The sequence below is a fragment of the Coregonus clupeaformis genome, chromosome 7 (genome assembly GCF_020615455.1).
Source record: "Coregonus clupeaformis isolate EN_2021a chromosome 7, ASM2061545v1, whole genome shotgun sequence".
NCBI lineage: Eukaryota > Metazoa > Chordata > Actinopteri > Salmoniformes > Salmonidae > Coregonus > Coregonus clupeaformis.
This window is the reverse complement of record NC_059198.1, coordinates 27,590,773-27,605,069: the sequence shown is the minus strand read 5'-3', so window position 1 is coordinate 27,605,069 and position 14,297 is coordinate 27,590,773. Positions and strand designations below refer to the sequence as shown.

The window sequence follows — 14,297 nt, the reverse complement described above, 5'->3', positions numbered from 1 at the left end:
CTAAAGGCCGAGACAATAAGAAGACACAGTGGCAGAATAAATTCAACCACACCTTTGTTTTATCACAAAACCGGACAGCAACCTCTGTCCAGTGAAGTCCACAACGCATATTGCATGTAACAGACAGTTACAGTGCCTTGCAAAAGTATTCATCCCCCTTGGCGTTTTTCCTATTTTGTTGCATTACAACCTGTCATTTAAATTGATTTTTATTTGGATTGCATGTAATGGACATACACAAAATAGTCCAAATTGGTGAAGTGAAATGAAAAAAACTACTTGTTTCAAAGAATTAAAAAAATTAAATAACGGAAAAGTGGTGCGTGCATATGTATTCACCCCCTTTGCTATGAAGCCCCTAAATAAGATCTGGTGCAACCAATTACCTTCAGAAGTCACATAAGTTAAATCAAGTCCACCTGTGTGCAATCTAAGTGTCACATGATCTCAGTATATATACACCTGTTCTGAAAGGCCCCAGAGTCTGCAACACCACTAAGCAAGGGGCACCACCAAGCAAGCGGCACCATGAAGACCAAGGAGCTCTCCAAACAGGTCAGGGACAAAGTTGTGGAGAAGTACAGATCAGGGTTGGGTTATAAAAAAATATCCAAAACTTTGAACATCCCACGGAGCACCATTAAATCCATTATTAAAAAATGGAAAGAATATGGCACCACAACAAACCTGCCAAGAGAGGGCCGCCCACCAAAACTCACGGACCAGGCAAGGAGGGAATTAATCCGAGAGGCAACAAAGAGACCAAAGATAACCCTGAAGGAGCTGCAAAGCTCCACAGCGGAGATTGGAGCTTCTGTCCATAGGACAACTTTAAGCCGTACACTCCACAGAGCTGGGCTTTACGGAAGAGTGGCCAGAAAAAAGCCATCACTTAAAGACAAAAATAAGCAAATACGTTTGGTGTTTGCCAAAAGGCATTTAGGAGACTCCCCAAACATATGGAAGAAGGTACTCTGGTCAGATGAGACTAAAATTAAGCTGTCTGGCCATCAAGGAAAATGCTATGTCTGGCGCAAACCCAACACCTCTCATCACCCCGAGAACACCATCCTGTGGTGGCAGCATCATGCTGTGGGGATGTTTTTCATCGGCAGGGACTGGGAAACTGGTCAGAATTGAAGGAATGTTGAATGGCGCTAAATACAGGGAAATTCTTGAGAGAAACCTGTTTCAGTCTTCCAGAGATTTCAGACTGGGACGGAGGTTGACCTTCCAGCAGGACAATGACCCTAAGCGTACTGCTAAAGCAACACTTGAGTGGTTTAAGGGGAAACATTTAAATGTCTTGGAATGGCCTAGTCAAAGCCCAGACCTCAATCCAATTGAGAATCTGTGGTATGATTTAAAGACAAATGTACACCAGCGGAACCCATCCAACTTGAAGGAGCTGGAGCAGTTTTGCCTTGAAGAATGGGCAAAAATCCCAGTGGCTAGATGTGCCAAGCTTATAGAGACATACCCCAAGAGACTTGCAAAGTATTAACTTTGGGGGGTGAATAGTTATGCACGCTCAAGTTTTCTGTTTTTTTGTCTTATTTCTTGTTGGTTTCACAATAAAAAACATTTAGCATCTTCAAAGTGGTAGGCATGTTGTGTAAATCAAACGATACAAACCCCCCCAAAATCCATTTTAATTCCAGGTTGTAAGGCAACAAAATAGGAAAAATGCTAAGGGGGGTGAATACTTTTGCAAGCCACTGTACATGACCTAAAGCGTGGTCAAGCAAGTAAATGTTTCCACTAAACAACTATTGATTTAGAACCACAGAGAGTTACCGCAAGTCGCAAAGAACAGGAGCTGCCTCCACTATTCCAGCACCATTTCAACTTCAACATTTCAACATCATGAAATCACCTCTGCTTAGTCTAATACAGTGACAACTAAAAGATACCAAGAACGATTTAGTCGTTGTAATGTAAGCTAAAAATGACTTGGTTGTCCATGGTTCTGATTTGGTGTTGAATGGAGCTGAAGGATGGGACTAATAACAACTAACAACAAGTAATAACAACACGATAACTAATGTAAAGCATACTGTGTCCATAATAAGTATATTGGTTATAGGTTGAGAGCTTTTGTGAAAGAGCACAGTTAGAAAGACATGGCATATAGAAGCAAACCGGATGGACATCATGAAAATGGTCGGAGAGGTTGAGGGTAGAGGAAGTTCAGGAGTAAAAACAAACAAAACAGAATTATTGTAAAATTGACTGTCCATAAAATGTATATAGTATGTATAAGCTGGAAGTAGAGGCCTAAGAGTTGTTGTTCAGTAGTTTACTCCAATTAGTGTTTTCGAAAGAAAATAAAAATTTTTGACCATTAAAATAACATCAAATTTATCAGAAATACAGTGTATACATTGTTAATGTTGTAAATGGCTATTGTAGCTGGAAACTGCTGATTTTTTATGGAATATCTACATAGGCGTACAGAGGCCCATTATCAGCAACCATCAGTCCTGTGTTCCAATGGCACGTTGTGTTTGTTAATCCAAGTTTATCATTTTAAAAGGCTAATTGATCATTAGAAAACCCTTTTGCAATTATGTTAGCACAGCTGAAAACTGTTGTGCTGATTAAAGAAGCAATAAAACAGGTCCTCAACTGGCAGCTTCATTAAATAGTACCCGCAAAACACCAGTCTCAACGTCAACAGTGAAGAGGCGACTCCGGGATGCTGACCTTCTAGGCAGAGTTGCAAAGAAAAACCCATATCTCAGACTGCCCATCTTAATCTTTTCTTTTTATTGGCCAGTCTGAGATATTGGTTTTTCTTTGCAACTCTGCCTAGAAGGTCAGCATCCCGGAGTTGCCTCTTCACTTTTAACGTTGAGACTGGTGTTTTGCGGGTACTATTTAATGAAGCTGCCAGTTGAGGACCTGTGAGGCATCTGTTTCTCAAACTAGACACTCTAATGTATTTGTCCTCTTGCTCAGTTGTGCACCGGGGCCTCCTACTCCTCTTTCTATTCTGGTTAGAGCCAGTTTGCGCTGTTCTGTGAAGGGAGTAGTACGCAGCGTTGTACGAGATCTTCAGTTTCTTGGCAATTTCTCGCATGGAATAGCCTTCATTTCTCAGAACAAGAATAGACTGACGAGTTTCAGAAGAAAGTTATTTGTTTCTGACCATTTTGAGCCTGTAATCGAAACCACAATTGCTGATGCTCCAGATACTCAACTAGTCTCAAGAAGGCCAGTTTTATTGCTTCTTTAATCAAAAATAAAATAAAAAACATTGGAAGTGATTGGAAGTGATGCAGACAATTACATTGATGGAAGATACAATCTATCTGCAATATTAAAGCTGATCTACCCCCCAAAAAAATAAAACATAAAAAAATAAAAAAGATACCAACAAATATTTAGTCCAATCAATGTAAGCAAAATATGATGTGGCTGTCCATGGTTCTGATTTATGTGTGCGTGTGTGTGTGCATGCACATTCGTGCAAGTAGAAAACATGCTGACTCACCCTGCCATCCTCCTCGCTTTCATGTTGACGAAACGGTCTATCACTCTGTCATACAGTGCACACTTTTATGTTTTGTTGTCATAGGCTACCTGGCTAAATTGCTTGCTTGCTAGCCTAACTTCCATTCATTGGCAATGCTAGCTAGTTAATATTAGCCTTCTACATCTAGCTACATATTGAACTTCCATCCTCTCAGGCCAGGGGCACAACAATGTATGAATTAATGGTTGGATCAGAATCGCCATTATAATAATTTGCCATTACGGAGAATTAAGTAAAAAAATTCAGTAAAAAAAGTCGAATTCCCTATCTCAATCCATGGCTAATTTAGGAAAGGGACCATTTTAGCTAGCTAGCTAGCCACCAGAGGACAACAACACAACGAGATACAACAATTCAAGTTTTTCTATCAACGACGTATGCTCTAAATGGGATTTGATAGGAGTGACACCAAATTCCAAGCTGGCTTCCCTTGACACTTTTTTGTGGTGTGCCAGGACCATTAACAGTTGAGCTCGCTCAGTTTAGCTCAATGCTGATTGGCACATTTTTTATACTTTTTTTATCAAGGGAGGCCAAAATGCTCGCTGGCTTCCCTTGCCTTCAATGCTACGGGTGGCAACAATGTCATACTCATTTGGACCAGACAGCATCAGATAGATGGCCTACACATAGACAGACAGAGGGGCGCTGTTTCGCTTGCTCGGATGCTTTCTCCTGTGAGATACATTCAGCCTCTTCCGAATTGAAGGAAAATTATGAAACACAGAGAGACAAAATATTATTATTATTATTATTATTATTTATATTTTTTTGGGGGAAGCCTGGCTTGAATACACGCCACTGCTGATATGTCATCTCTCAGTGCAGGGCATCTCAGGAAAAGTAGGGGTTTCGAAAGGTGTGGGCGTTTAGAAAGGAACCATATTAGAAGTGGAGGTTTCAAATGGAACCATATAAGGAGAAGTGGGGGTTTTGAAATAAGTATTTTAACACTAGAAGCGCTGGAATTCGATAACTACTAGAACCACCATGACTTGATATAAACCCACAACCCTGGCGGTGCAAGAGCCATGCTCTACCAACTAAGCCACACAGATTACATTTATTCTTAAACTAAATTGCCATTTTAATCAAGATAATGTGGTTTCCTGAAAGTGCAATAATCCTGAATTATGACCTTTAGTTAATTTATGTTCCTGTAATCAGCATACCCAGGGTGCCTGTCCGTCCCACTGAGTAACTTACGGGCTCACAAACACAATCACGAACACAATAGACCATGGATCCATGAGGACACTTTTAGCCCCCAGAATAGGGCGGAATGCTTACTACGATGACACGCAATGCTTAGTCATGTGCATTATGTGGCTCACTTCCTGCCCTAGGTGGTGACATGGTACATCCTAATTCAGAGGACTGCAAGTGAACTTGGGGTGGCCTCATGCTCACTAGGGGTTTAACCTTGTGGTACACGAGGAACCTATGAAATAGATACAGTGATGGAAAAAAGTATTTGATCCCCTGCTGATTTTGTAGGTTTGCCCACTGACAAAGACATGATAAGTCTATAATTTTAATGGTAGGTTTATTTGAACAGTGAGAGACAGAATAACAACAAAAAAATCCAGAAAAACGCATGTCAAAAATGTTATAAATTGATTTGCATTTTAATGAGGGAAATAAGTATTTGACCCCTCTGCAAAACATGACTTAGTACTTGGTGGCAAAACCCTTGTTGGCAATCACAGAGGTTAGACGTTTCTTGTAGTTGGCCACCAGGTTTGCACACATCTCAGGAGGGATTTTGTTCCACTCCGCTTTGCAGATCTTCTCCAAGTCATTAAGGTTTTGAGGCTGACGTTTGGCAACTCAAACCTTCAGCTCCCTCCACAGATTTTCTATGGGATTAAGGTCTGGAGACTGGCTAGGCCACTCCAGGACCTTAATGTGCTTCTTCTTGAGCCACTCCTTTGTTGCATTGGCCGTGTGTTTTGGGTCATTGTCATGCTGGAATACCCATCCACGACCCATTTTCAATGCCCTGGCTGAGGGAAGGAGGTTCTCACCCAAGATTTGACGGTACATGGCCCCGTCCATCGTCCCTTTGATGCAGTGAAGTTGTCCTGTCCCCTTAGCAGAAAAACACCCCCAAAGCATAATGTTTCCACCTCCATGTTTGACGGTGGAGATGGTGTTCTTGGGGTCATAGGCAGCATTCCTCCTCCTCCAAACACGGCGAGTTGAGTTGATGCCAAAGAGCTCGATTTTGGTCTCATCTGACCACAACACTTTCACCCAGTTCTCCTCTGAATCAGATGTTCATTGACAAACTTCAGAAGTCCCTGTATATGTGCTTTCTTGAGCAGGGGGACCTTGCGGGCGCTGCAGGATTTCAGTCCTTCACTGCGTAGTGTGTTACCAATTGTTTTCTTGGTGACTATGGTCCCAGCTGCCTTGAGATCATTGACAAGATCCTCCCGTGTAGTTCTGGGCTGATACTTCACCGTTCTCATGATCATTGCAACTCCACGAGGTGAGATCTTGCATGGAGCCCCAGGCCTAGGGAGATTGACAGTTATTTTGTGTTTCTTCCATTTGCGAATAATCGCACCAACTGTTGTCACCTTTTCACCAAGCTGCTTGGCGATGGTCTTGTAGCCCATTCCAGCCTTGTGTTGGTCTACAATCTTGTCCCTGACATCCTTGGAGAGCTCTTTGGTCTTGGCCATGGTGGAGAGTTTGGAATCTGATTGATTGATTGCTTCTGTGGACAGGTGTCTTTTATACAGGTAACAAGATGAGATTAGGAGCACTCCCTTTAAGAGTGTGCTCCTAATCTCAGCTCGTTACCTGTATAAAAGACACCTGGGAGCCAGCAATCTTTCTGATTGAGAGGGGGTCAAATACTTATTTCCCTCATTAAAATGCAAATCAATTTATAACATTTTTGACATGCGTTTTTCTGGATTTTTTTGTTGTTATTCTGTCTCTCACTGTTCAAATAAACCTACCATTAAAATTATAGACTGATAATTTCTTTGTCAGTGGGCAAACGTACAAAATCAGCAGGGGATCAAATACTTTTTTCCCTCACTGTATCTATTTTATAGGTTCCTCGTGTACCACAAGGTTAAACCCCTAGTGAGCATGAGGCCACCCCAAGTTCACTTGCAGTCCTCTGAATTAGGATGTACCATGTCACCACCTAGGGCAGGAAGTGAGCCACATAGTGCACATGACTAAGCATTGCGTGTCATCGTAGTAATAAGCATTCCACCCTATCCTGGGGGCTAAAAGTGTCCTCATGGATCCATGGTCTATTGTGTTCGTGATTGTGTTTGGTGTAGATGCAATTTGATGCCAAGTAACTAAGCCATGTCAAATCCGATCACAATGCATGGACTAATTTGAGACTTGTTGGGACACATCTGTAGAAAAAAACTTACAGAAATGTGAGGCAAAGCCTGTGATCTGATTGCTATCTGGGTCATTCATGAGAAGAAACAGACAGTGGTGAGATAAAAAAAAAATGTATAAGTTCTATCAGGAAATAGTAAGACTTAAAAGCAGTTCAGCACAACAGGAGTTAAAACAGAAGAAGTTTAAATGAAAAATCCTCAGTGGTGACGGAAAGAGGATTGTGAGGAATGGGACAAAACTAACTAAAATGTATGTGGAATAGAGATAAAAAATGGTATGTTACCACACTACATATTTATAACTTTGAACCACAATAAATACTCACTCACTCACCACCAGTAAGCCAGAGGAGGTCAACCGTATGGCTAAAAATAGCTGATAGTACTCGCCAGAATAAGCTGCTGGAAATAAGATGGGGAAAAAAAGCCTCCTTTTCCATGTGTGTCTCAGACCATATGGGTCTCACCACACTCAGAACTGCACAAAAGAAAACAGTGTGAGACTGACTACTGCAGCACTGCAGAAAGAGGAGGGGGACTTCCTCATCCTTAACCCTTCTTCCTCCCCCTCCCCGCACCCCAAAAATCCCCTATTTCAAACACTAACTTTCCCATAAGTCTAATAAATTCTCCAGTGGCTATGACTGAGAACTTCACACATGGCGTCTGACCCTCATACTTCCCCTCCGGGACGGGCCCCTGTAGGGCCCAGAGCCCAGGCAGAGGAGCGGGCCGCTGCACTCAGCATGGGGTCAGTGGAGGAGGGGACAACTGGACCGGTCGACCGCAGACAGAAATAGCCTGCCGCTTGGCTGTTGGCATGTTGGGACTCATGGCGTGGGCGTGGGAGGAGGGAGGGAGTATCTGTTTTGGTCTACAACCACAGTGGACAGTGGGGGAGTGCTGCTCTGCTTTCCAGGTGGCAAGTTTCCATTCAAACAATGTTACTGGGAGAGTTTGAGGTCTTCATTTAGTCCAACTGAAATAACCTATGCTAGAATAATGAGGCATATACTACTGCAGTGGCACAGATAGACACACACAACACAATGACCTGTGGTCCAATATTACCAAATGGGGATGTAGCCTATACCTCTTGATATTTTATTATTTCATAATTCTCCCCAAGTATATACAGTGCCTTCAGATGTTACGTAAAAATGATATTTCAGTTTTTAACGGAAATATCACTTTTAATAGATTGTAATAGATTTGAAGAAAAAAAATGAAAAAGCTGTTTTGGCTTTGCCATTATGGGGTATTGTGTGTAGATTGATGTGGGGAAAAAAACGATTTAATCGATTTAAACGATTTAATGTAATGTAACAAAATGTTGAAAAAGTTAAGGGATCTGAATACTTTCCAAATGCACTGTATATACAGTACCAGTCAAAAGTTTGTACAACCTAACTAATTCAAGGATTTTTCTAAATGTTTACTATTTTCTACATTGTAGAATAATAGTGAAAACATCAAAACTTTGAAATAACACATATGGAATCATGCATTAACCCAAAAAGTGTTAAACTGATCAAAATATATTTTAGATTCTTCAAAGTAGCCACCCTTTGCCTTGATAGCTTTGCACACTCTTGGCATTCTGTCACGTTCTCTGATGCGGATGTGGTGCGAATCAATAGCAGGACACAGGAGCTAAGTCAATCCAGACTTTACTAGAAATATCAAAATACAACACGGGTCAAACAGCCCGGAGGCGAAATACGCCACAGTGCGTAAAGCACTCCAAAACCGAAACTACGCACAAAAACAATAGTGCGTCGGTAAACAAAGAGCGACTGGCAAACAGTACTGCATCAAACGACAGGAAAACAATTACACACAACACATGACAGAAACCACGAGAACTTATAGGACACATAATCAACACTAAACATGAACAGGTGTACTAAACAGACCAAACCAATCAAACATCGAAAACAAAGAACGGTGGCAGCTAGTACTCCGGAGACGACGACCGCCCGAACAAGGAGGAGGAGCAGCCTCGGTCGAAACCGTGACAGTACCCCCCCCCCTTGACGCGCGGCTCCAGCCGTGCGCCGACCCCGGCCTCGAGGACGACCAGGAGGACGCGGAGCAGGGCGCGTGGGATGACCACGATGGAACTCAGTCAGAAGAGACGGATCTAAGATGTCCCTCCTCGGCACCCAGCACCGCTCCTCCGGGCCGTACCCCTCCCACTCCACGAGATATTGGAGACCCCCCATCCGACGTCTCGAATCCAAGATGGACCGCACAGTGTACGCCGGTGCCCCCTCGATGTCCAATGGGGGCGGAGGAGTCTCTCTGATCTCATCTTCCTGGAGTGGACCAGCTACCACCGGCTTGAGAAGAGACACATGGAACGAGGGGTTAATATTCTTATACTCAATAGGCAGTTGTAATCTGTAACACACCTCGTTCAATCTTCTCAGGACTTTAAACGGCCCCACAAACCGCCGACCCAGCTTCCGGCAGGGCAGGCGGAGGGGCAGGTTTCTGGTAGAGCGCCAGACTCGATCACCAGGTGCGTACACCGGCCCCTCACTGCGGTGGAGATCGGCGCTCGCCTTTTGACAACGGATGGCCCGCTGCAGATGGACGTGTGCAGCGTTCCACGTCTCCTCCGAGCGCCGCACCCACTCATCCACCGCAGGAGCCTCGATCTGGCTCTGCTGCCATGGTGCCAGAACCGGCTGGTAACCTAACACACATTGGAAAGGGATTAGGTTAGTCGAGGAGTGGCGTAGGGAATTCTGGGCCATTTCTGCCCAAGGAACATACCGTGCCCACTCCTCCGGCCGGCCCCGGCAGTATGATCTAAGAAACCTACCCACATCCTGGTTCACGCGTTCCACCTGCCCATTACTCTCAGGATGGTAACCCGAGGTAAGGCTCACCGAGACCCCCAAACGCTCCATAAATGCTCTCCAGACTCTGGAGGTGAACTGGGGACCTCGATCAGACACAATATCCTCGGGTACCCCGTAGTGCCGGAAAACGTGGGTGAATAGCGCTTCGGCGGTCTGTAGGGCAGTAGGAAGGCCCGGCATAGGGAGCAAACGACAGGCCTTAGAGAACCGGTCCACAACGACCAGTATAGTGGTATTCCCCTGCGAGGGGGGAAGGTCAGTGATGAAGTCCACCGAGAGGTGAGACCATGGTCGTTGTGGAACGGGCAGGGGTTGTAACTTACCCCTAGGCAGATGTCTAGGCGCCTTACACTGGGCGCACACCGAGCAGGAGGAGACATAAACCCTCACATCCCTGGCTAACATGGGCCACCAGTACTTAGCACTAAGACAGTGCACTGTCCGGCCAAAACCAGGATGTCCAGAGGAGGGTGACGTGTGAGCCCAATAAATGAGTCGATCCCGAACCTCGAGCGGAACGTACGTCCGACCCACAGGACACTGTGGAGGGCTAGGGTCGGTGCACGCAACGCCCGCTCGATTTCAGCATCGACCTCCCCATACAACCGGTGCCACTAGACAAGACTCCGGTAGTATGGAAGTGGGCTCAACGGACCTCTCCTCTGTATCATACCGCCGGGACAGGGCGTCTGCCTTACCGTTCTGGGACCCAGGGATGTACGTGATTTTAAATACGAACCTGGCTAGAAACATGTTCCACCGAGCCTGGCGAGGGTTCAGTCTCCTAGCTGCCCGGATGTACTCCAGGTTCCGATGGTCAGTCAAAATGAGGAAAGGGTGTTGAGCCCCCTCAAGCCAATGCCTCCACACCTTTAGGGCCTGTACCACGGCTAACAGCTCCCTGTCCCCTACGTCATAATTTCGCTCCGCCGGGCTGAGCCTTTTAGAGTAAAAAGCACAGGGGCGGAGTTTAGGTGGCGTGCCGGACCGTTGAGATAGAACAGCCCCTATACCGGCCTCAGACGCGTCCACCTCTACCTGAAATGGTAAGGCGGGATCCGGATGCGCCAGCACCGGAGCCGAAGTAAACAGGCCCTTCAGTTTCCCAAAAGCCCTGTCCGCCTCAGCTGACCACTGCAAGCGCACCGGACCCCCTTTTAGAAGAGACGTGATGGGAGCAGCCACCTGTCCAAAACCCCGGATAAACCTCCGGTAGTAATTCGCAAAGCCCAAGAACTGCTGCACCTCTTTAACAGTGGTTGGGGTTTGCCAATTACGCACGGCTGACACACGGTCCACCTCCATCTTCACCCCTGACGCGGACAACCGATAACCCAAAAAGGAGACCGACTCCTGGAAAAACAGACATTTCTCTGCCTTGACATACAGGTCGTGCTCCAACAGCCTCCTCAACACTCGACGCACCAGGGCTACATGCTCGGCTCGGGTAGGAGAGTACACCAGAATGTCATCAATGTACACGACCAAACCTTGCCCCTGCATGTCCCGGAAGATCTCATCCACGAATGATTGGAAGACCGAAGGAGCGTTCATCAACCCGTATGGCATGACGAGATACTCGTAATGACCCGAGGTGGTACTAAAGGCTGTTTTCCATTCATCGCCCTCCCTAATGCGCACCAAGTTATATGCGCTCCTGAGATCCAGTTTTGTGAAGAAACGCGCTCCGTGCAATGACTCCGTCATAGTCGCAATCAGAGGGAGTGGATAACTGTATTTCACAGTAATCTGATTGAGACCACGGTAATCAATGCACGGGCGCAACCCTCCATCCTTTTTCTTCACAAAAAATAAGCTCGAGGACGCAGGGGAAGTGGAGGGCCGTATGTATCCCTGTCTCAAAGATTCGGCTATGTAAGTCTCCATAGCCTTTCTCTCCTCTTGAGACAAAGGATACACGTGGCTCCGTGGGAGCGCTGCTCCTGCCTGGAGGTCTATCGCACAATCCCCCTGTCTGTGAGGAGGCAACCGCGTCGCCCTCGCCTTACTGAACACAAGTGCCAAATCCCCATATTCAGGTGGAATGTGCAATGCGGGCACTTGGTTTGGACTTTCCACCGAGGTCGCCCCCACGGAAACACCCAGACATCGCCCCTCACACTGAGCAGACCACTCCTTAAGAGCTCTCTGTTGCCACGAAATGGCAGGGTTATGGGTACTTAACCAGGGAATTCCCAGCACCACCGGGTACGCAGGAGAGTCGATCAGATATAGCTGAATAGTCTCCTCATGACCCCCCTGCGTACACATCCTAAGTGGCGCTGTGACTTCCCTAATCAACCCTGACCCCAATGGGCGGCTATCTAAAGCATGAACGGGAAAGGAATCGTCGACAGGCAGGAGGGGAATCCCTAAATCTAAACAAAACTTCCGGTCAACAAAATTCCCAGCTGCGCCTGAATCTACTAGCGCCTTATGCTGGGAATGAGGTGCAACCTGTGGAAAACTAACAGGTATACAAAAGTGCACAACAGAGAGCTCTGGGTAAGTGGGGCGTCTACTCACCTGGGAATGCTCCCCAGTGCGTGGCCTGTCGTCTCCTCCTCCTGGAGACCCTCCCCAGCACCTGGCCGCAGTGTGCCCTCCACGGCCGCAGTTGGTGCAGGGGACAGCCCCCCTCGGGCTCCTTCTCCTCCTTTCTCTAGCGCCAGCACCCCCGAGCTCCATGGGGCTCGGCTCGGAGGTGCTGGAGGATGGAATGGACGGACCCCACTCGGAACGTCCACGGGTGGCCAGCAGGGTGTCCAGACGGATGGACATGTCGACCAACTGGTCGAAGGTGAGATTGGTGTCCCTGCAGGCCAACTCACGTTGAACGTCCTCCCGTAGGCTATATCGAAAATGATCGATGAGGGCCCGTTCATTCCACCCTGCATCTGCCGCTAGAGTCCGGAACTCCAGTGCGAACGCCTGTGCGCTCCTCCTCCCCTGTCGGAGGTAGAATAGACGCTCCCCCGCCGCTTTGCCCTCTGGTGGATGGTCGAACACGGCCTTAAAGCGACAGGAGAACTCCGCGTAGGAGATGGTGGTGGCGTCTATCCTCCTCCACTCGGCGTTGGCCCATTCCAACGCCTTGCCCGTGAGACAGGAGATGAGGGCGGAAACGCTCTCGTGTCCCGAGGGCACCTGCAGGAGGAACCCCTGACACCCGGCAGCTGTGCCGTCATACGCCCTCGGGAGTGAGAGCCGAATCCCACTGGGTTCCGGGCCTGGGACTGGCGGACCGACCGATGGTGGTGGTAAGGTAGGTGGAGGTGTGGGTACTCCTCTGGACTCCAATTGGTGCAGGGTGTTGATGACGTCCTGCAGAGCGGTCCCCAGTTGTCGGATCTGGTCATCCTGGCCGCGGATATGCTCCTCAAGCGACCCAGGTGCTGCAGCTGCTCCTGCTGATTCCATCTTATGGTGTGTAATTCTGTCACGTTCTCTGATGCGGATGTGGTGCGAATCAATAGCAGGACACAGGAGCTAAGTCAATCCAGACTTTACTAGAAATACCAAAATACAACACGGGTCAAACAGCCCGGAGGCGAAATACGCCACAGTGCGTAAAACACTCCAAAACCGAAACTACGCACAAAAACAATAGTGCGTCGTTAACAAAGAGCGACTGGCAAACAGTACTGCATCAAACGACAGGAAAACAATTACACACAACACATGACAGACACCACGAGAACTTATAGGACACCTAATCAACACTAAACATGAACAGGTGTACTAAACAGACCAAACATCGAAAACAAAGAACGGTGGCAGCTAGTACTCCGGAGACGACGACCGCCGAAGCCTGCCCGAACAAGGAGGAGGAGCAGCCTCGGCCGAAACCGTGACACATTCTCTCAACCAGATTCACCTGGAATGCTTTTCCAACAGTCTTGAAGGAGTTCCCACATATGCTGAGCACTTGTTGGCTGCTTTTCCTTCACTCTGCGGTCCAACTCATCCCAAGACATCTCAATTGGGTTGAGGTCGGGTCATCTAATGCAGCACTCCATCACTCTCCTTCTTGGTCAAATAGCCCTTACACAGCCTGGAGGTGTGTTTGGGTCATTGTCCTGTTGAAAAACAAATTATAGTACCACTAAGCGCAAACCAGATGGGATGGTGTATCGCTGCAGAATGCTGTGGTAGCCATGTTGGTTAAATGTGCCTTGAATTCTAAATAAATCACAGACAGTGTCACCAGCAAAGCTCCCCCACACCATCACACCTCCTCCTCCATGCTTCAGGGTGGGAACCTCACATGCAGAGATAATCCGTTCTCCTACTCTGCGTCTCACAAAAACACGTAGGTTGGAACCATAAATCTCAAATCTGGACTCATCAGACCAAAGGACAGATTTCCACCGATCTAATGTCCATTGCTCGTGATTCTTGGCCCAACCAAGGCTCTTCTTCTTATTGGTGTCCTTTAGTAGTGGTTTCTTTGCAGCAATTCAACCATGAAGGCCTGATACACGCAGTCTCCTCTGAACAGTTGATGTT

The 14,297-nt window shown here is 46.9% G+C and overlaps 1 protein-coding gene across 1 annotated transcript in view; it reads right to left on the bottom strand.

Moving 5' to 3' along the window:
• Positions 1-14,297, bottom strand: part of LOC121569109 (myocardin-related transcription factor B-like) — a 62,676-nt gene that overhangs the window by 37,600 nt on the left and 10,779 nt on the right. The window lies entirely within an intron of this gene.